Raw genomic sequence first — 22,144 nt, 5'->3', positions numbered from 1 at the left:
AGAGGACACCCTAGTGACTCTGGCTGCTTGAACCATAGCTACCCCTATAATTTGTCTGCTTCAACCTGACATTCTAGATTGCGTGTATTTACCATGGGACAGTCCTCAAAGCAAAACACAGCCCAGTCGTTAGCACTAAGGATTGGGTGTGAGGGGGTATTTATCAAGAAGAGAAAGGAGAATCTTGATTCTGCCATTAAAATAAAATGGATCTTCAATTTCCACTGACAACAGCCTCTTCATCTTCACCAATGTACAGATATAGTCCAAAAATTCAGCAATGACTTAATTAGCAAGTACTTTATAAATAATTTGCTATTCTTTAAACTTTCATTGCAAGATTCATGTGCTATTAGCAATGCCTTATGTACTCAGTCAGTTTGTACTTAATCACAAAAGTAGCTAGATTTCCACTCTGAGTTTTAATAATCTATAGTTCAATTAATAGATGTAACAATGTAGGCATTATGTGCTAAGCAATATGCACACTACACTTAAATATTGTAATTGATGCAGTGATACAGTTTGGGCAGAAGGCTGCAGTAGAAGATCAGGTTGAAATGCCTCAGGAGATCCTTGTTTTCCGTGTTGCCAGGAACATTAGCAGCTACCAAAAATATTTACAAGTTTTCAACAACTTTTGGTTGCACAAAAGCAGTTCTCACTGATTGCTATCATTAATTGTAACAAGACTGATGATCTGTATTGCAAAGCAACTTTTAGCAAGATACAGTAAATGAAAATACCTCCATTATTACATATACAGTCTGAATCAGTGCTCGGCAAAAATCAGTCATGCATACTGACTAAATTAAACAATATTCATACATGCAAAATGTGTAGAATATAATATAGCAGGCTCTCTAAGTGAAAAGTCGTCATAGTTATCAATCAGCATAAGATACATTTGTTCCATAATGATTTTATATTATTTATAAATACATGAATGAAAATAGAAGACTGAATATAATATTAGTATTTTTGTATTAATATTAGTTGGGTAATTTCATCATATTTTATCAATTTATACTAAAGGAGAAGGCTTCAAGGCATGAATAAATTGTAATTGAAAGTCTTACCAGACAATGTGTTTAGAAAAATAGCTACACTATCTGACATTTCAGTAATCATTTGTCATTTAAGGCAACAATAGATTATATGTATTATGTTTCTCCTGTTCATTTGATCAAAGGCACATGATTGCCACAGACCAGCACAGCTGCATTTAACATGTAAAAATATGGAAATGTAACAGTGCTACATAAGCTACTGAAACTACTCTCTCATGTTAATGATACCAAACTAATTGCAATAGTACTAGATATTTCAAGTAATAATAATAATGCTTTGTACTTCTGTTTCACCTTTCACCAGGGATCTCCAAGGGATTAAAAATGTTAATAGGGCTATGCAGGCATTGTTATATGCCTATAACACTATAATAATTTGAAGCACAGAGACATTAAGAGGGTTTTTATTTGAACACACACAAAAATTAAGAACAGAGCCAGTTGTAGATCTTCTACTATTTTTCTCTCCTAACTAGAGAACTATGCCTTCCTCAATGCAACGTGCTCTACAGAAGCCAATAAAGACATGATCCCTGTTTACAATTATAGATAAAAATATCTCACAGCAGTGAATCTTTTTTAAAAATGTACCGTATAGATAGTATTCCATTTATATATATATATATGTAAAGACAGAAATTAATGCATTAGACATTGGACCAAGAGACAGGTCTTGAGTTCCATGCCTGCTTTTACTTAATACTAGAGCTAGTGAAAAGTCATAATTTCCATTCCATGGAAAATTTCCCCTCCCAACCCCAAAAAATCAGTTTTCGAATGAAATATTAAAAATTTAAAATTTCCATGCAGAAGGAAGCCCAAAAAATGTCTTTGTTTTGAATAATCAAATAATTTCATTTCTAACTGAGTTCAGGAACCTAAACTCCAAGGCTCCTGGCTTAGCCATGGTTCCTGGGGATTTTAGCTCTAGTGGACTGACAAGAAACCAAAAATCCTTAGAGCCATAGCTGAGCAGCAGCCTTAAAGCTTGGGAGCCAGGGCTCCCAGCTCCATGGGTCCCTGACTCAAGACAGCACACCTGTGTTTTATTGGAAATTTGTCAAAACACATGGTTTCTTCAAAATATTTTGGTTTCAACAAACCAGCACTTTCTGAAAGAAATTTATTTCATTGCAAGAGTCTTGGCCAGCTCTACTTTGTACTTTGCCTTTTACATCAGTTTCCTTTCCCTTCAACAGATAGTTTTCCCCATTGTGAAATCCAGACCATGCTTTCAACAATAAAAAAGAATTCAGAATAACTGTAATTGAATATATATACTGGGAAAGGTAGGCAAGTATTTTTAGCTCCGTATTTAGAGATGGAGAGGTAAAATATTTTTATAAAGGGAGGGTAATGGATTAGGTGCATATGATGGAGAGGACCCTTGGTCTTGCTGCTGATGCTGACTTGCAGTGTGTTGTTAGGCTAAATCACTTCTCTTTTCTGCCGCTCAGTGTTCTTATCAGTAAAATGCTGGTAAGATATTTATCTACTAAATAACTACAGCCAGGGCCGGATTAACTCTCCTGTGGGCCTGGGGCTGTTAGATTTTGTGGGACCCCTGGGGGTTTGGAGTGAGGGAGTGAGCCCAGGGTTGGGGCAGGGGATTGGGGTGCTTGAGGGGGAGCATGTCCAGCTGGGCGGGTGGGCTCTGGGGTGGGGCCAGGGATGGGACCGGGGGTTGGGGTGCAGGAGAGAGTAAGAGGTGCAGGCTTCGGCAGGGAGCTGCTTACTGTGGGCGGCTCCTGGTCAGCGGTGCAGCAGGGCTAAGGAAGGATCCCTGCACGCTCTGGCTGCACACTCTGGCTCCACGCTGCTCTCCTCCCTCAGGTGGCTGGCATGTCTGACCCCTAGGCACTCTGCACGATGCAAGCTGCCCGTGACTGCAGGCGCTGTCCCCGCAGCTCCCATTGGCCATGGTACCTGGTCAATGGGAGCTGTGGAGCCAGCGCTGGGGGCAGGAGCAGCACACAGAGATTCCCTGAATGCCCCTCGCCTAGGGGCCACAGGGGCACATCGGTGAGCAGGTGCTCACAGCTCTAGCCCCCAGGGTGGGAGAGGGGCGCTGAGGCTCGGGGACCGGTGTCCGGCCCATGGCATGGATACTTGCCGCAGGCTGCATGTGGCCCCCGGGGCCTCCCTGAGCCCGAGGCCCTGGGCTGCAGCCCCTAAAGCTCCTTCATCAATCCAGCTCTGACTACAGAGAGTCAGAAGTTTTCCAGCAGATTTGTCAAAACCTAAATGTTCTGTGGGAACATCAGTTTAGACAAATCTTACAAATGGAACAAATCAGGGTTAATATGGAAGCCTGCTTGATTTCTTGTCTGTCCACCTACCTCCCTAGCTTCTCAGCAGCCCACCTGGCAGGCTACCACAAAGCTGGGGCTCTCTGGCTTAGCATCAGCAAACCAAACAGGGTACCGTGGAGCTGGGGAGTGTGGGTGCCTGGATATTGAGACAAGACATTTTCAAATAATTCCATTTTGGTTCTTCTGATCAAAATGTTGACAATCCATTTTTTATATGGTTTCAGAATGAAGATTTTGCTGGAGATGTGACATTTTCCATGGAGTGAAATTCTGGTTCCTCTACAGCTCTGTAAGTAACATTTGTGAAGGTCTATACATATACAAGGTATCATTAATGCTGGCGACTTGCGGAGGGGTCCAAGACCTGTCTGTTTGATTGCAGGCTTTGCATGTATTTGGGCAATACTGGGAGCTGGGTTACTGGATATTGAATGCTTGAGAGAAAAGATGGTCCAGTGGTTACTGTGTTAATTTCAGATTCAGGAAACCCTGTTTCAATCTTGCTTCACTACAGACTTCCTGTGTGACCTTGGACAAGTCACTTAGGGATATGTCTGCACTGCAATTAAACACCTGTTACTGGTCCAAGTCAGCTGACTTGGGCTTGCGCTGCAGGGCTATAAAATTGCAGTGCAGACAGTGATGGAGGCCACATGAGTGCTTAAGATAGATGCTCTCTTGGGTTTATATTTGTAATTCTGGGAGCGCATTTACTCATTTATTAATCTAGCAGTGTTGAAGCTAGCTTACTAAACACTCCTTTACAGTGTAGAGATTAGTATTGCTGACCCTCAGGTGTGTAGGTTTGAGGGATTTATATTATCCCTATAATAGCACACATTACTTTAAAAGGAAAACTGGAATAGTGTTAATTTTAAAATATCACAAATAAATAATGGAAACTAGTAAGATATAAAATTTTCCATATTTTTATAGGATGCAATTAAAAATGGATTTGGATTTGCTATTGGAAAGGCAAAACGCTGACTTGAATTTGTCAAAACAAAAATCATATGTGCTTTTACGGAATGTATAGGGTCTGATCCTTTCTTCCATTGGAGGCAATGGCAAAGTTCTTATTGACAAATTGCAGCAGGATCACAATGCAAATGGGAGAGAGTCTGAGTTTAAAGTCAGAAGGGACCACTAGATCATTCAGTCTGACCTCCTGTATATCACAGGCCACCAACACCACCCAGCACCAGCACACTAAAGCCAACAATCAAAATGAGACCAAAGTGTTACAGCCCACAGGAGACTAGACTATTAGAGTGTTGAAAAAGGCAGCTTTTTCTGACACTTGTGCTCCTTCCTCTTGTGCTGTCACTGCACTAACACTGTTAGCATTAGCACACATGGGAAGGAGTACAATTAGCAGAACAGCTGCTCACACTCACTGCAGTCCATGAGCTGTTTATATCTCAGAATTTATATAAAAAGTCTAACTGCATAGAGCTGGCCAGTCTTAAACTATGCTTTTATTGCTGTTTCCTTCATCCTCCCTTCCTCACTCCCTCTTTTCCTGCTTTCTGTTTGTTAGATCTACCCTTGTGCCTTGTCTTTAAAATAGAAATGAATTGTAATCTTTTTGGGGTGGGTATTGTCCTTCTATTCCATATTTCTACATTATCCAGCACAGTGTGTGTGTGTTGGGGGGGTACCTCACCCCTTAATTTCCCCCCACCCATTAGCGTTAGACTGAATCATTCTTTTACCTACTCTCTTCCCCTTGCTCATCATATTTCAGTATCAATCCTTTGGGAATGACTTGAGGGAAATAAAGACTCAGGTGAGAGATAAGAGGACCAGTAAGACAAGAGTCAGACAACTTTCTTCTTTGTTCTGCTACTTTCTACTCTCCCCCTTGGCTCTGAATAGCTGGTACCACAGAAGTCCAGACAGTGCCTACTCTAAGCAGTGGGGCTCTCTATAAGTTTCTAGAACTCTCTAGAAGTTTCTTGATAAAATCATAGGGTTACAATGGATCACAAGGGTCATCTAGTCTAACTCCCTGCCAAGATGCAGGATTTGTTATTTATTCAACAGCACAGTGGGGCATCAGTCTAGAGGAAGAATAGAAAAGAAGAAAGGTAAGAAGTTCAGAAGAAAAAATGGCATGTGGACCATCAGTGGGGGAGGAGGAAGAAAATGTGAGAGAGTGATGGAGGAGGCTGTAAAGATGGACAGATAGAGACAGATTATGTTGCATTACACCTGGTGAACCTGAAAACTATATTTATTATGGATAGTGCATTGGTCACACTGGCAATAAATTAAAAAAGAAGTGGAAGAAAATTGTCCCTCTTGGCAACTCCAAAGAAATCTAAAAATCATCACATTTGACCAGAGTAGTGGGAATATAATTTCTAGAAATTGAACTGTAAGCAAGTGTATGAAAGAGTGAACAGATTACAAGGAGTTAAGACTGCCTTCTTTCTCTGTAGCAGGCCCCAGATATAGTGGGACTGATGCCTTTCTGGTGCTGGGGTCTGCAGTTCTTCTCCCCATAAAAGGGATTAGGCTGGGTCTCCTACAGCATGTGGGCAGAGGTGCTATTGACCAGTCAGGTTCCTCCAAGTCTGTGCCAGCTCTCTCTCTGCTTTGCAGGAGAGGGAGGGAAATAGTGTTTCACTCACTCCTCAATACACATATCTGTTTTCTTTATTACATCTAGAGCCTGCACACCAGGTAATGCAGAGTTTCAGTTTAGATATTCAGCTAGATACAGACCAGTCCCAACAAAGCTGTGCCTCTTATCCTCAGAAAAGGGGTGGAAGGTCACAGCCAGTGTAACATGACCCCAGATGAGTTCTCTTTTTGACATTAGGACAGTGTTGTGTACACCATTCTCTGAACCTTTGCTTCACTCTGCTATCAAGGAAAAAATAATATCATTGTTCAACCACTCTCCTTGAATGTTATTACACTTGAACAGGATTATTTTGAGAGGCTTATGATGCAACCTGCCCTTCCTACTGGGTATGTGACTTTGTATTATCTCAGAATGAGGTGCTGTCAAGGCTAATTCCCCACTCTGGCGCTTTGAGTGCAGAAGGTGGTGGCTCACAAGGATCCTAAAAATTTAATATTGGCTGCTCTAGGCTTGTATTAGACTCCCATGGTTACAGCTTCTCTCTGACCTTGATGCTGCCACCACCCAAGTGCAGAACCCCTTTGAAAACCCAGGAAGGCGCAATTGGGAATTCCTTCCTGTGGGGTACCCTCAAGCCCTTTCACCCTGCATCTCCAGCCCCCGGGGAGGAGCTGAGAATGAAAGAAAAAAGAAATCAGCAGTTGCCAGCAGCTAATAAAACAAAAGATGCACAAGCCTTTTAAGACACAAAAATCCAATTCTGTTCTTAAAAAAGGTAAATTTTATTAATAAAAAGAAAGAAAATACATCTGGGAACTTAGGCATTTGATAGATTTAAAAACAACAACAACAAGGATTAAGCATCAAGAATAGCTTTCTTGAGGTTACAAGCAAAACAAAAAGCACCTGGGTTTAGCACAGAGGAATCCACAAGCCCTAGCGAAATAAAGAAATAAACCTAATTGCATCTTCCTAGACATTTCCTGATCTACTTACATATCTGGGGTTTTAAAATGAGTAGTTTCTAGGTATGATACTGATGATTTTTTCATACCTGGCCCAAGCTCTTACAGCATAGCTCTGTCATGTCTGCCTCTCCCCAGAGAACAACAGACAGACAGACAAAAGGGGAGTCTTTTTTCAATTTTAAAAGGTTCTAGCCTTCCCATTGGCTCTTTTGGTCAGGTGCCCACTAATTTCCTATGCATCGCAGTGAGACTTTTTAACCCTTTACAGGTAGAGCAATTAGAGAACAGCTACTCAGAGGGATTTTATAGCTACTGGCTGGCTGTGTGTCCATAAAAGGGAGCAACCCCCCCCCCCCCCCCCCGCCCCCCGCATTTATCACAGGTGTCCTCACTTATCTTAGTTCATAAGCACACCCACTGTGACACATGGCTCAGACACAACAGAAGAAGTTTATCTGAATCAGATGAAACAATTTCAACAGCATTTGTCTGGCTTTCCCAGTCATTATTGATTTCGTATTTGAGTCACACACCTTTTGCTGGCCATATGATTATAGACTCATGTGAATGCAACCTGTTATTCCAGACACTATACCACATCAAATATGCCCCAAAGAGACCTCTTCCAATTCACTTGCAAGTTGTAAAAGTCATATTCCGTTCTTGCCATTTGGAGCTGCACATGATGTCATGTATCCCATTTGGTTAGGGCAGTTGCACAGATTTTTCTTTATAAAAAAAGACAAAATATGAGCACAGACGATGAAGGCATATTACACAGGTCACATTACTGTGGGGATTATTATATCAGCAGACATCAAAAAGGTAAAACTGAACTCTTTGTCACATTGCATTCTGCATGACTTGAATATACCATTTGGAAAACAGAGTGAAATATGCATATACATTCTGCTGACCTTCTCATAAAATAATTAATATGTAAAATGAAATAGAGAAAAAAAGAGTACCAAACCTAGGGAAGTTAAGGGGGAGGGAGCTTATTTTGAAGGGAAGAGAAAAACATTAAGACAAATGGTAGATAAAGCTAAGAAAAATCTATTGTAACCAAAATGTTTCTTCTCTTTGTATTACTATCTACTTTTGTTTAATAAAATAATTATGGGATGCCATATTTGATTTGAGGTGGGTTTTTTTCATCTGTATAAATAATTGGGATCTAACAAATACAGTTGAGAAATGAAAATTTATCACTACTTTAAAACTCACATTCCATTAGTTTTAAATTAAACAAACAAATAAACAAAAACCCTCTTTTGTTTAAACAGGTTTCTTCTAAATTAGTTTTGAGCTCTGTTAATGTCACCCACCTCATATATCCCTACCACCACTTCAAACTGGAGTAATCTCTACTCAGATGGCCTTCTCATTCAAATCCAGTGGAGGACTGAATCTCTTTGAATGGTGGTTCCTCCCTACTATGGGAGGAAGGGTAAATCCTCTCACAGCACCAGCACAGTCCATGCAAATTCTTCAAGTGCGTGTTGAAATCAGTCAGTGACTCATACATTTGTATGTGTCAAAGGAGGAAGCATTTTTAAATTAATGTATTGGAACAGCCAGGTGGGGTTACATCTGGTCTTCATTTCAGTCCTCCGAAGAAAGGAGGAGGAGGAACTGGGCACATGAACACAGGCAGAGAACAAAGGGAGCACATGGTAGCATGCAGTCTTTCTGAAACTGGGTGAACATGCCTGTCAGCTCCTAAAACAGAAACCAGACCTTGCTTGCTCCAGGTAGCCCTGGGGCTTTGTAAGTTATGCCAGATTTCTGTTATGCTTTCTCTACAACAAAGCTATCAAATAGTATGAACATCTTAACAGATAAATTTGGGTGTCCATAAAAGTGAACAAACCTCCCCCCCAGCCTCATTTATCACAGGTGTCCTCACTCATCTTAGTTCATAAACACACCCACTGTGACACATGGCTCAGACACAACAGAAGAAGTTTACCTGAATCTGTTGAAGATGTTCAATTCCACTCCTTACATCTGTTTCCATTTTTCAAGTTTCCTATGATATCTGATCAAGATATTTGTACAGAGTGTTAATAAATGCTACAGTTATTCTCTGACAGCATCATAAGAATGCTATATCCACCAAGAGCAGAACTTTTCTTATCCCATTAACTGTGTAGATAGGAAAGCACTCAAACCACATAACCCAAACCACAGTAACACCTTCTGTGATCATCTGACCACAGTGCTGCATCTAAAGCTTCAGGCTCTATCATACAGGAGATGGCTGATTGAATACAATATTCAGGTTTATTCAGCAACTCTCTTGCAGAGTTTTGAGGCATCTATGGCCCAGGCAGTAGCCAGGGTATAGCTTCGGGGGCTCTGCCACTTTAAGGGTGCTACCTGCCTCTGCAGCACCAAGAGTATTGGCCCTGGCAGACATTTGGGATGGTGGGCTGCTGCATGAGTGTAGCTCCAGCCCAAGCCCACCTCCCTCCCCCATCATTTTTGGGGTGTGTGTGGTGGAGAGTCTGCCCCTTATGGGCTCCTCTTGTACTGCCAAGCAGCAGAGAATTGAGACACCAAAGTATCTAGCACCCACTGTGTGATAATTCAACCCTACAGCTTGATTGTTGAGCATTGAATCCATCCTTTGTTTGCTTGCAGAATTATATCTGATCAACTTGAACCTCTAGCAAGAACTCCATGACCAATTTACCAACAGCCCAATAAGCCTTAGGGTATGTCTGCACAGGAATAAAAAGCTGCAGCTGCCCAGATCAGCTGACTTGCATTTGCGGGACATGGGCTTCAGAACAATAAGTCATTGTGTAGACGTTCGGGCTCAGGCTGGTGGGCTCCAACATCTATACCACCATTAAACAGCCTCTTAGCCCAAGCCCCATGAGCCAAAGTCAGCTGACCCGAGGCAGCCGTAGTTTTTATTTGGAGTGTAGACATACCCTGAGAGTCTACCCACCCACCTACTTCAGTGCCAGCAGAGGGAGTCTAAGGTCTTGTTGGGAAGCTGGGACAACTGTTGGGTGAGTGGGACTGGCTGGGATGCAGTAGATCCTATGGCTTCTGACTTGACTGGGCAATGGTCCTTTCCAAGCTGTCACAAGCATAGGTCATGAACAACATGAATGACAACTACCGTTCTCACTAGCAGTAAGTTAATTGTGTTACAAAGCCAACTCTGAGTGGTAACTATTGTGCTGCAACATTACTATGTGCTGTAGTCTACTAAATCATTTGCATGGACTCAACTCAAGAGTTGGAGAGATGGTGAAAGAAGCCCTCCAAACTTTTATTAACCAGTGTACAGGCCAACCAAGATCTTGATCCTTGTGCACCCCTCTGTGAATTTCATTCCATTGCAGAGGCCTAACACACAAGGTTTATGGACCACCAAAGTCCCACTTATGCATTGGGCTGGTGTTCTGAGCTAGAAGTTCACCCCCTTACTGCCAAAACTGAGCTGAATTAATGCTAGCAATGCCACTGAACACCTCAGGAGGCAGAAGGACCATGACACTTTAACTGTTACTGATTTTAGGTTGTACTGCCATGTGCTTTTTCTATAGTTATCATTTGTTCCTAACAGAAAAAATAATCACAATTTGGGGAAGACTGAAATGTACTCGTATTTTTTTTTTTTTTTTACTAAACCGTTCCCTATTGAGGCATCAGAGGTTTTATCCCTCCCCCCCACCAAATGTACTATTCTTTTCAATCAATTACAGATATAAAATTGTTCAAAAGATAAATAGTCAGGATTACAAAATCAAGACATCTAAAGCTATTAATTAAAGTAAATCAAGCCCTGCTATGAGATGTCCATAAAAAGACACCATAGAAACAGGCACTCAGAGGATAGTTGATTTTTTTTTTTTTAAATCCCTGGATGGTTAAGAGACTGTTAGAAAGAAATGTGTACTATTGCTCCTGTATTATAAAAAATAATTCTACCTTCTTTTATAGGCACAATATCATTAGAATACAAGTAAATCTGTACAGAAGGCATTCAATACAGTCTAATGCATCTACACAGAAGCACAAATCTTTTGAATGTCAAGATGCCTCGACATTGTAAATAAGAAACTAAAATGCTTGTTTCATTAGCTATACACATTCGTTTTTAACTCTGATACAGAGACTATAAAACTCAGCTGACTTGCACACTTCTAGTAGGCTCCAGAGTCATCTGAGTATAATTTTATTACTTTGAAAATACTACACAACTCAAGAATGGCTTTGCTCATATCTTTGGCTGTCAGTGTCTAAACAATACCATAAAGCAAAACTTCCCTGTAGGTTAACTTGCATATAGCAGTTAAAACTGACAATTCTTTTGACATTTTTATATCAATTTACCCTTGTACTGGCGAGAGAAAAAAAATGCAGTTAAATAACTGTATGGAACTGATAGGTCTCATAGATCTTACCCAATAAATATTTCAGTGTGGTTCAGCAGAACCTATCTTCATAGTAATGCTTTACTACTTGATTGCCCTGGCTTTAGGCTGTGATACCTTCTTTTGACTTTTGCTGATACAATGTAAAAGCTGCAACAAACTAGCATCCAGAATTTCAAAATGACCAATAAGTCTTTGTAGTGAACCTTGCAAAAGTTTGCTAATTAAAACTCAGACTGAAGAGCAAGGTTTTTTTTTTTGTTTGTTTGTTTGTTTGTTTGTTTTTTTAAAGCAACATGCTCTATTCTGTTCCAAACATGAAAATTCTACATCAAGGAGCAAATCAGGAAGTGAAACACAGGGCTAGCTACACAGGGACAATCAGAGAAACTAATCTGAATTAAAGGTATGATTTTCAAGTAGATTAGTTAAACTGCATTAAACTCCTGTGTGGACACACGCATTCAGACTTGAATTAAACTGAACCAAATTAAGTCCACTTTAATTCTGAATGAGACTGTCTGCACAGGGTTTTAGGGCAGTTTAACTAATCCACTTGAAAGTCTCACCTTTAGTTAATTCAGATAAATTTCCCTTAGTGTCCCTGAGCAGACAAAGCCCTCAGAGATGTTCAAACTTATATCCCCATGTATCATGATCTCTTTTTGAATTATAAAGGGAAATTTGAAAAAGGGTGGGGGGAAAGAGGAAACAAAAATGCATCCCACTTTTGTCAAGGAAATTTCACACCAATATTACATCTAAAATATTTTTTGTAAGTTGGCAACTTGCTTCCAATTTTGCAAGCACCGTTAAAGGACAAAGTAATACTTTACAAACTTTTTATTGCAAGGAATGGGAGTGTGGCAGGACAGTTATTTCTTGGAATTTCTTATTCACCATTAAGAACATACTGGTCCAAACTTACTGTACAACCCTTGCCTACTTAGTATGGCATAAATACACTAGACCAGGAGTAAAGGAATAAAACATTTTATGCAAGAAAAGGAAAAAATGATACTCTATAGATATTAGTCCACTACAGGGTTTCTTGTGCCTTCTTATGAAGCTAGAAAGGATACAAGACTAGACTAATCAGTGACCTGATATGGCACTTCTTATCTTCCTATGCTAACATTTACAAAAATGTTAATTTATATTCATCCTGAGGTGCTAACTATTTGTACTACTCATGGTGAAAGCTTGCCTCTTTCTCAGGCTACCTCATAACTGGTTGTGCACTTTCTCATTTATTGGGTTTTAAAAGCATGCTGCCTAAAAGTCATATTACCACCAAGAAAGCTGCCACACATGAACATGACACAGGTGAAAACAAAGAACACAAAAGGACATGCATTGATATCAAGATGTGGTGTGGAACATTTTTTATTTTTATTTATATATTTCTTTATTGTTATATGTTTAATCAGAATGAAATCCTCCCCCAAAAAGAATCATAATGGGGAAGTTTATCAGAGCAGGATAAGGATAGCAAGGTTTGCTTGCCATGAGTATAAAGTGAATGAAGAAGGTCTAATAAATCAAATTAGATGTTTGGTAAGGTCCAGATCCTAAATGCATTAGGTACCTAGCTCCCATTCAAATTAATTGGTTAGTTGCCTAAATACCTTTTGTTAGTAGAAGCCAGGGTTAAGTTTAATCAGAAGTGAAATAAAGTTATATGTTCAGATCAGTCTCATATCTAAACTCTTCCCTCTATCATTCTCCCTTTAGCCTTAGATGAGCATGCAGGAGTTGGAGAGATGGTGAAAGAAGCCCTCCAAGCTTTTGTTAACCAGTGTACAGGGCAACCAAGATCTTGATCCTTGTGCACCCTTTTGTGAATTTAATTCCATCGCAGAGGCCTAACACACAAGGTTTATGGACCACCAAAGTCCCACTTACGCATTGGGCTGGTGTTCTGAGCTAGAAGTTCACCCCCTTACTGCCAAAACTGAGCTGAATTAATGTTAGCAATGCCACTGAACACCTCAGGAGGCAGAAGGACCACGACGCTACACCTTTTTGGCACCAGCCATTGGCCTGCACTGCTAGCCTGTGGAATGAACACAACCTACTCTTCAAAAAAGAAGATGTAGAAGCTGCATCTGCATGCACTGCAGCACAACCAGAGAGAGTCTATCTACTTTTGTGCTCCTCTGAAAACAACAAGGACTAACGGGCATTCTCCTCCACACCGTCAGCACTGCTACCATGGCATGAACCTAATAGCACTATGTACGGAACTCACTGTGGGAAACAAATTGACAGTTGAGATGTCTATCTCTTTCTCAGCCTTGGCAATGTTGCTTTCTAACCAATGGGAGATTAGTCCTTCAACCTGGAGGCGATGGAGGATCAAGGTAAGTATAAAGCCACAAAATAAAATAGCAACATTATCAGCAAGTTTGATGAAGTGTCTAGAGAAACTTAACAAGGCTATTGGATGTATTTTATTGTTGCATTTGAAAAAAAAAAAACCCACATACGACTAAACCTTATTTTTTCTTTATATAGTACATATTTATAAACTGGATACCCCCTTTTCAAAATTATGGACAGATCTATTCAATTGTAATCTTAATAAATATCATATCTATCTGATTAGAATGACTGTAAGGAACACATTCTATATAATGTAACTTGACGACTAAACAATGGAAAAATGTCAGTGTTCTGTAAACAATGTAAGTCATGCTGGATTTTGTCTGCAGGCTTATTCTCAGTCATTTACATGTGTTTATTTGAAAACATTTGAACATTTGCCACAGATGCAGGGCTAGATTATGGCAATCTGGGACCCTAGGCATACCATGACAGCTCCACACCCACCTGAAGCATCAATGTCAGGAGACATCCTTCTCTTTCCCAACTGGTAGATGCATTTCCCCCTCCACTCATCAGGAGCAGCAGGGGTCCTCTTTTACCAAGGAGAGACACAGGTACCAGTTGGGAGGGACCCACTAGTCACCCCAGAAGCTGGGGTGTGTCTGCTTGGGAGAGGGTTGGCTTGAGATTGCTGCACACTTCTCCTCCTGCCACACACAGAGTCCTCTGTACGGTGGTGAAAACCGGGAGGCCCCCAGAACAGTGGGTCTTGGTGTATGTTCTTCACTGCAGAATTAATCTGGGTGATCCGTGCCTGGGTCTGAGCAACAGGTTAGTCTAGCCCACGATATGAGCAGCCATGCTGCGTAGCCATACTCAAGTTCCTGTGCCTTCCCTAGTGCTGCCCATCCGCTTGTGTGTCACTACCATTTTTGGTGTTGTATCCCATGGTTCTTAGCCTTCCAGTAAGATGAGCCACTCTATGATTTTTTCCCAGTATATTATGGGTGAACTTGTCTGTTACCTTCTGGGCACACAGAGGAAATTGTGGGAAGGCATTTGAGGGACTATTATTACTTGAGTGATTTAGCATGAGTCCTCAATGCAAAAGGGGCAGGTTACCACCTCAATTTGGACGGGGAATCTGGGGTCTAAACTATGCCCCCAGCCATACCAGTTAGTCTGTGTTGAAAGCACCACTAAACTTGGTTGAGAGGTTTTTGTTTGTGGATAGGAAGGTTGCTTGGGGCAACACCCAAGGAAAGGCCCGGTTTAACTATGCATTGAAGACATGTCCTTGAAGTTAATGCCATTGTGAGATGAATGGAACAATTCTCCCTTCTCCAAGTTATTATTTCAGGTTGTCTGCAAACTCAAGCAAGCTTCCCTGCATCGGTTACACTCAATCATATTGTCAAGCTTTGCAATCATAAGGTCCAGACATTTAGTTCTTTATTAAATGTAATCTGAGATTCTGCTGAAATTCACGATTCCAGGAGCTCAGCATGTAGGCACAGACCCCTAGTGCAGGTGTGTGTTTTGGATGCCATCATTAATCAAGCTGTGGGTGCATTCAACACCTTTTTTAAATTAATCTTTTTAAAATGCCCCCTCTATACCCGCTGAAATCTTGGTACTTTCTGGTTCATTTAGAGTCGGCCAGAATTCATCATTCGATAGCATCACAATTACTACAAGGTACACTGGCTGAAGTGAGACTTCTTATATATGTAATGTTACATTGTGGGATGTCTTCAAAGGACCAAAAAAAGATCAAGAGGATTTCACAGATTGGTGGGGAGGGGGGTCTTAAAAGAAAAAAAAAGATTAGTTAAAGCTTATTTAAATGCTTAAAGACTCCTTAATCCTCACTTCATGGCCTAGTTAGCGGGAACACTTCTGACAGAAATCTATGATTTTCATTTTTGCTTTAGTTCATTTTAATATAGTTTGCTAAAATCAGTTTTATTGCTTTCTACAATGCTTATTCTCAAAGTAATTAAGGAAGTGAAAGTGAACATCTCCCAAAGCACTGTATTCCTTTGGGCCTCTGGAGAACTGGGATGGTTGCTTAACTGACATGTTTTGGCTTCCATGGGGGTTTGCCAGTTAATATATTTCTGCTGTAGCCATTTTATAATCAGAAACTGCAAGATAAAAAAAAGATTGCATATATCATAATATTAGTGGCTGATGCTTGGATTAAAAAACATTGCTTGACAATACTAGGAAAAAGTTAATTTTTAAATAACACTGGAAAATGAAAGTAAAAAAGTGTGTGTTTGTGAAAGAGGAGGAGAGCGCTGAGCAGATTTAGGAACTCTGAGTTGTATTCCCAGCTCTGCCCCTATCCTGTTGGGTGACCCTGGGCAAATTACTTGGTTTTTCCATCATTAAATGGAAATAATCTTACTGACCTCCTTGGTAAAGCACTTTGAGATCTATGAAAATAGCTATATACAAGCTAGAGTTAGCATCTTAAAATAATTTTTGCATTGCAGAAATCAAATGCAACAGCATGAATTCATCATGCCCGAAGTCATACAGACATATTTATATCAACATGTTACTGAAACATTCATATCGTACTAATACAGGACCTGAAGCCATAGGCTTTACTAAGGCATAACTCCCATTTGAGTCAATGGAAGTTTTGAGTTGAGTAAAGACTGTGGGCTTGCCGTAATTCAACACTGAGATTTCTTAAGGAGAAAAATCCATAGTGAGGCAACTAGTTATGTTTCTGTATTTGCAAACTATTACCTTTAATGAGAGAATGAATCTCAATAATATAATAATCTTACATTTGCACAGCATATTTCAGTCCCAAGGAACTCATAGTGCTTTGCGTAAGTTAAAAGCTAGATTGATGCAGTCGGACTGTGATGTGGTGCTCACTCCACACTTGCCCAAATGGGTTAAGGTAGGTTAAGAAGGGGGGCAATTGACCAGACAGGCCACAGCTGAGGGGAATCAGTTGGCTCAAGTAATCCCCTGATTTAATGAGGGAGCCCAGCTGAGGATGAATGAACTGGGTTGGGTTTATAAAGACAGGAAGTTGGCAGCAGAAAGGAGGCTGCAGAAAAGTAGTCTACAATCATTTCCTGGGAGAAGGGAAGGTGTGTTTGGGGGCTAAAGAGCTAAGTTAGCCTTCAGCACCTCTCTGGTAGAAGGGGGAGCCAGAAGTTTAGGAAAGGCTCATGGAAAAAAACAGTAAGGTCCAGAATGGAACAGACTTTGGCTGCTGATTAGAAGGTCCCTCAGCTGGAACCCGAGTAGAGGGCAGGCCCAGATTACCCTATCAGCTACTGAGGAAGTGGCACTGACTAGTCCAACAAATGGGAAGAATGCCTAAGCCTGTTCATTAGATGAGATTTTGATACCCTGGAAGGGAAGGACACATCTGACTTTGTCGGAAGGGTAAACCACAAACATGGCATCTTGCCTTGCTGAGACTCAGAAAGAGAAGACAGGGCATGTGGTGAAAGGTGGAAAGGAAGTGTTTGACCTGGTATAAGCTAATCAGAGTGACTAGCAGGAGGGACACTTGCAGTGCACTAATTCATTTTGAATATGTAGTTGAATACAGATATTGAAAGAATGCTACATTCCAATCTGCTCAGTATTTTAATTGAAACCAGCAGTTTTTACTTCAGGTAAAATTTACAGCATTCACTTCAGTGTAATACTAAGAATGGGGCTCTAATCGGAACCTTTTTATTTGAACTTTTCTCATGAGCTCTTTTCTCCAAAATATGGTGGTTCATACAACCTAGAGAAGCAAAAGAAGACAAGGGGTGGGAGGTCATGAAAGGTGCAGAAAATTATCAGGAGAACAGAAATGGGTTGAGGGGGACAGTCAGAGAGAACACAGAATGGAACTATAAATAGGGAAGAAATCCCTTGGAAAGAGACAGTGGATATTGGAGAAAAATCAGGGAATATTTAAAAAGATTTTAAAATTAAAGAAAAATAGTCTAAGGCAAAGCATGGCACATGATAAATCAAGATATAAATAAAAAAAGGTTAGGAAGAAGAGAACCAAAGACACTACTTTTAAAAATAGATGTGAACAATTTTATAACACGTATTTCCTGTAAACCAACATCTAAAAATGTTCTTGGCCTTTGCCTCAGAAGTACATAATATCCAGTGGCTGGATCCATTATCAACAGACTGATGACTGTACAATGGGGTACTGGGCCAAGCTGGAACACTGCTGTCTTCATATATAATATAGATGTATATTTTTCCAAAAGTTGACATGCATTATTTGACAAGCAAGGGTTGAACTGGAAAAAAGAGTAATGGTATACCCCTAAGCTCTGCCGGGGGGGGGGGGGGAAGCTCTACCCTACTGGGACACTAAAACAAAATGCCTCTCAAATTGTGCTGACTTCAGACTATATTCATGTGTGACCCCTTGTGATGGGGTGTGACTCACCACTGCCATGCCTCCTGACAGCTGTCACAGGAATTAGCTCTGTTCTCCAGGGCACCCTCCTCTTGTGGTTCTTTATCACCATCACTTTTGCTGAAGACCCACATCACTCCCAGAACTGCAGCATTCTCTTCAGTGATACTGCCCTTTGGCTGTGCCACACTCCGTGTTCCACCCCCCTTCCAGGGCACCTGCAATCTCTGTCCAGTCACTCCTTCAGTGGCAACTCCCATCCATTGTCCTGTCCCGGGGCCACTTCCCAGCACCCTCTTCAGCACCCTCTTCAGCCCGTAGGCCCTAGGAGCCAGCCAGGAGCTCTCTCTAGCTCTCCTGGTCCCTTCTTGCAGCAATGCTCTATCTTAGGTGCTGGTGGCTTCTTCCTCCTGTTAGGAGCCCAGTCTTCTCCCCTGAAGCTCCAGTCAGTTACTGAACTCTACTTAGCCCTGAAGCCCTTCTTATATGAGCCTGAAATGAATGGAGGCAGTTCATCTCTCTCAGAGAGATTGTTTCAGTTCTCTGCAAACTTCGTCAAACAACTATAACAGCTAGAGACTTTTTTTTTCTTAAAGGAAGCCTGAAATTCTATAAAACAAGATGGCAGCTTGAGAGAGATGCCAATATACAATTTCAGACCTATTGACTGGGCTCTTAGAGTTATAGAATGCTTGCACTGCACATTCTGCAACAACTTCTAAGGTGACAGTTCATCATCCTGAACTTCCCAGGGATTATCCAGACACCTTAAAATGAATATTCGTGAAATACATGTACTTTCTAATTGCTGTCTGGAAAAAAAAATTGATACCTGAGAAACAGGAGTGAGTGGGTGAGGTTCTGTGGCCTACGATGTGCAGGAGGTCAGATGATCATGATGCTCCCTTCTGGCCTAGAGTCTGAGTCTGAGATCCAGCATCTTGTATTTCTGTCTTCATTTCTAGAGGTTGTAGCATTTCAGTTTTTACACACACACACACACACACACACACACACACACACACACACACACACACACACACACACACACACACACACACACACACACACACACCAAAAAAACCTCACATGTGAAATACCTCACATGTGAAATACTAAGCATAACAAATAGTCTGCCTTCCTTATGTCTGGAACAGATTTGATTGTTCCATGCATAATTCCAAACAGGTCTTCACACAGGGTGATGCATCCTGTGTATCATTTAGCGATGCACCGTTCCAGCTACCTTTGTGGAACTACTTAGTTTACCTTGTCAAATGCTTGCAAGTATTAGGAATAGGCAAATGGGTTCAGAAACAATATGACCTATCGTGAAAACATAGCTGACACATCACATCATTGTCTGTTTGAAAGCCCAAAATAACAGCCATGTCTAATCTAAGGTCTGTTATTATCTCACTAGTTTCCAACCTCATTTTAAATGATAGTTGATGTAATACATTGAAGAGTCACAAGGGAAAGTCAGACTTTGCAGGGTGGCAGATATTGTACACAGTGCAGTCAGAGATACATACTGCGTTTGGACTGGATGAAAGGGAAAGATTCACCGGGGCTAGAGTTCATAGTACAGTCACCCATTTAGAATCAAGGAAATTTTTGTCTGAGTATGGACTGAGGGAAACATTCATCACTGAAGTAAATGAGTGTAGATGTGAATTAATTCCATTCCAGGTTTACACTGTGTTAGTGCAGATTTTGGCTTTCAATTAAAAAAAAAAAATCAGGATTTTGCCCCAGGGTTTTTACAAAGCTAAGGGCAAAATTCTCTTCTCCGTTACAACGATCCAATTCAAAAAGTTATTTAAAAACATAACTGGCTTTTAATATTAATTTTATATATAATATTAAAAGCTAATTATGGTTTAAATAGATATGTGTACATACACACACATTAAACTATGAAAACATCATTAAAAAGTGGAATCCTAAGGCACAAATCTAAACCTAGTAAAGACAAAAAAAAAATAAAATATGCATCCATTATGGGTTACTTGTTCATGTACATTTTTAGCAACAATTGTTTGCCTTTAATCCATCCTCTACTCTAGGCTGCTGTGAACAATAATATTTTCTTCAAAAACTATTGAGGGACAAAGTGTCAAACCTGCAAATTGAGTGCTAATTTGCTCCATCTCCATGTCCTAATTTTATTTTTTTTAAACGGTACTAAGTAAACTAGAACTCACGATTTCACAATAAACTGAATATAAAATGAGACTATTTCAAACTGTTTAGCATACTAATAAGACTATTGGTGTAACAGAATAAACATGAGACAGTTAAAGAGGATTATTTTCAATTCCTAATGTTGTGAGATAGGCCAGGATTCATTCCTGGACATTTAATGATTTTTTTCCCCTTGTTATCTGATCTATTTGTGTTACAAAATTTTTGAGACAGATGAAAAATTATGCATGTTAGTTCCATGGCACGTCTCGGAGGAATAGGTTTCTCATTATTTTACTGAAATGATTCCTCGCCTATCAGCCAATTGTTGCTTGTATATATATATATATATATATATGTGTGGTACCAACTTGTTTTACCTTTTAATTGTACTCAGGGGAGTTCATTAGTGTCACTAAGTTTAATAAGGGACCTCTGATTCATTCGAAGTGCATTTTTCCATGCCTGCGGTGCCTCCATTTTTCAATCAGGCAGGACTGATTCAAGTACAATTGACATCAGAGTCTTAAGGATATAGGGCTTGATTGTGCCAGCCCTGTGCAGCGGTGCAAAATTCAAGAGAGGTGCCAGGGAAGTGGGCCAGGCAAAGTCTTGGTGGCAAGAGTTAGCATTGTTCCCAATATTGCCCCTTTCCAGAGCAGTGAAAGATTTTTGGGGTCTTGCAGGTCCATTTCCAGGTTGGCGTAGATATCAGCAATGCAGAGTCAGGTGTTTTCTTAGCATAATCTGTTTAAACATTTCCATCATGTTCACAAATCCTGTTTCCTTGAACAGAGGTGGTAAACTACACACAGGCAACTCTTGCAGATACCTGAGGTGAAACCCCACTGCCCTGCTCCAAGAACAGGCAGACCTGCCTCTCTCTCATCTGAAATCTAAACACCCCTTTCCTTTCTCAGCCCTCATACTTTACATCTTGTCCAAGACTCCCTTTGGCCTTCACAGTCTGGACAGGTGGCTTAGACATTAAGCGTCCTACTGCTCTGCTGTTCGGAAGCACAAAGAAAACTCAGACAAAGGCTATGTCTGCATTACCATTTATGTTGATGTAACTTATATTGCTCAGGGGTGCGAATAATCACCCCCTCCCTCCCGAGCAACATAAGTTACAGCAACAGAAGCAACAGTGTGGACAATGCTATGTCGGTGGGAGAGTTCGCCCAGCGACATAAGTACCGCCGCTCTGTGTGGGCAGATTAATTAAATCGATGGGAGAGTCCTCTCATGTCAATTTAGAGTGGCTACAGTGGAGAGCTTACAGAGGTGCAGCTGCATCAATATAGCTGCCCGGCTGTAAGCTCTCTAGTGTAGACACAGCCAAAGAAGAATGCATTAACTCACAAGATCTCCTTCATTCAAATCTTAATGCTTTAAACTCAAAGATCCCTAATGGGCAAGAGATTAGCACCATTCCACGTTAACACCCAGCTAGTCCTGCAAGCAATATTAGCCGCTTCAAAAAAGGGAGGGGTGGAGAAGTTGTGCAATTGTGGAGCCATGTCTGCCTCCACTTCCCTACTGGCCAAGAAGGGTAGTCTGACCTGGAGGTGAGCACAGGCTGCAGCCATAGGTAGTCCAATCCTGCAAGACACTTAGCCTCTTCTGAAAGTTGACAAGTGCTCTCAAATCATAGAAATATAGGGCTAGAAGGGACCCCAAGAGGTCAAATAGTCCACACACACACCCCATGCTGAGGATTAACGTTCTGACGTACCATAAATCCCTCTGATTTCAATGGGAATTGAAGATGATGTATTCCTTAAAGGAAGGGCTGAGGGTACATCTCCACTGCAATGCAGGATGTGATTTGAGCTCCAGTAAGCGTACCCACCCTAGCCTCAATCTAGCTAGCAT

The sequence above is a fragment of the Chelonia mydas genome, chromosome 2 (assembly GCF_015237465.2).
Source record: "Chelonia mydas isolate rCheMyd1 chromosome 2, rCheMyd1.pri.v2, whole genome shotgun sequence".
NCBI lineage: Eukaryota > Metazoa > Chordata > Testudines > Cheloniidae > Chelonia > Chelonia mydas.
Note: the sequence above shows the minus strand (reverse complement) of the source record.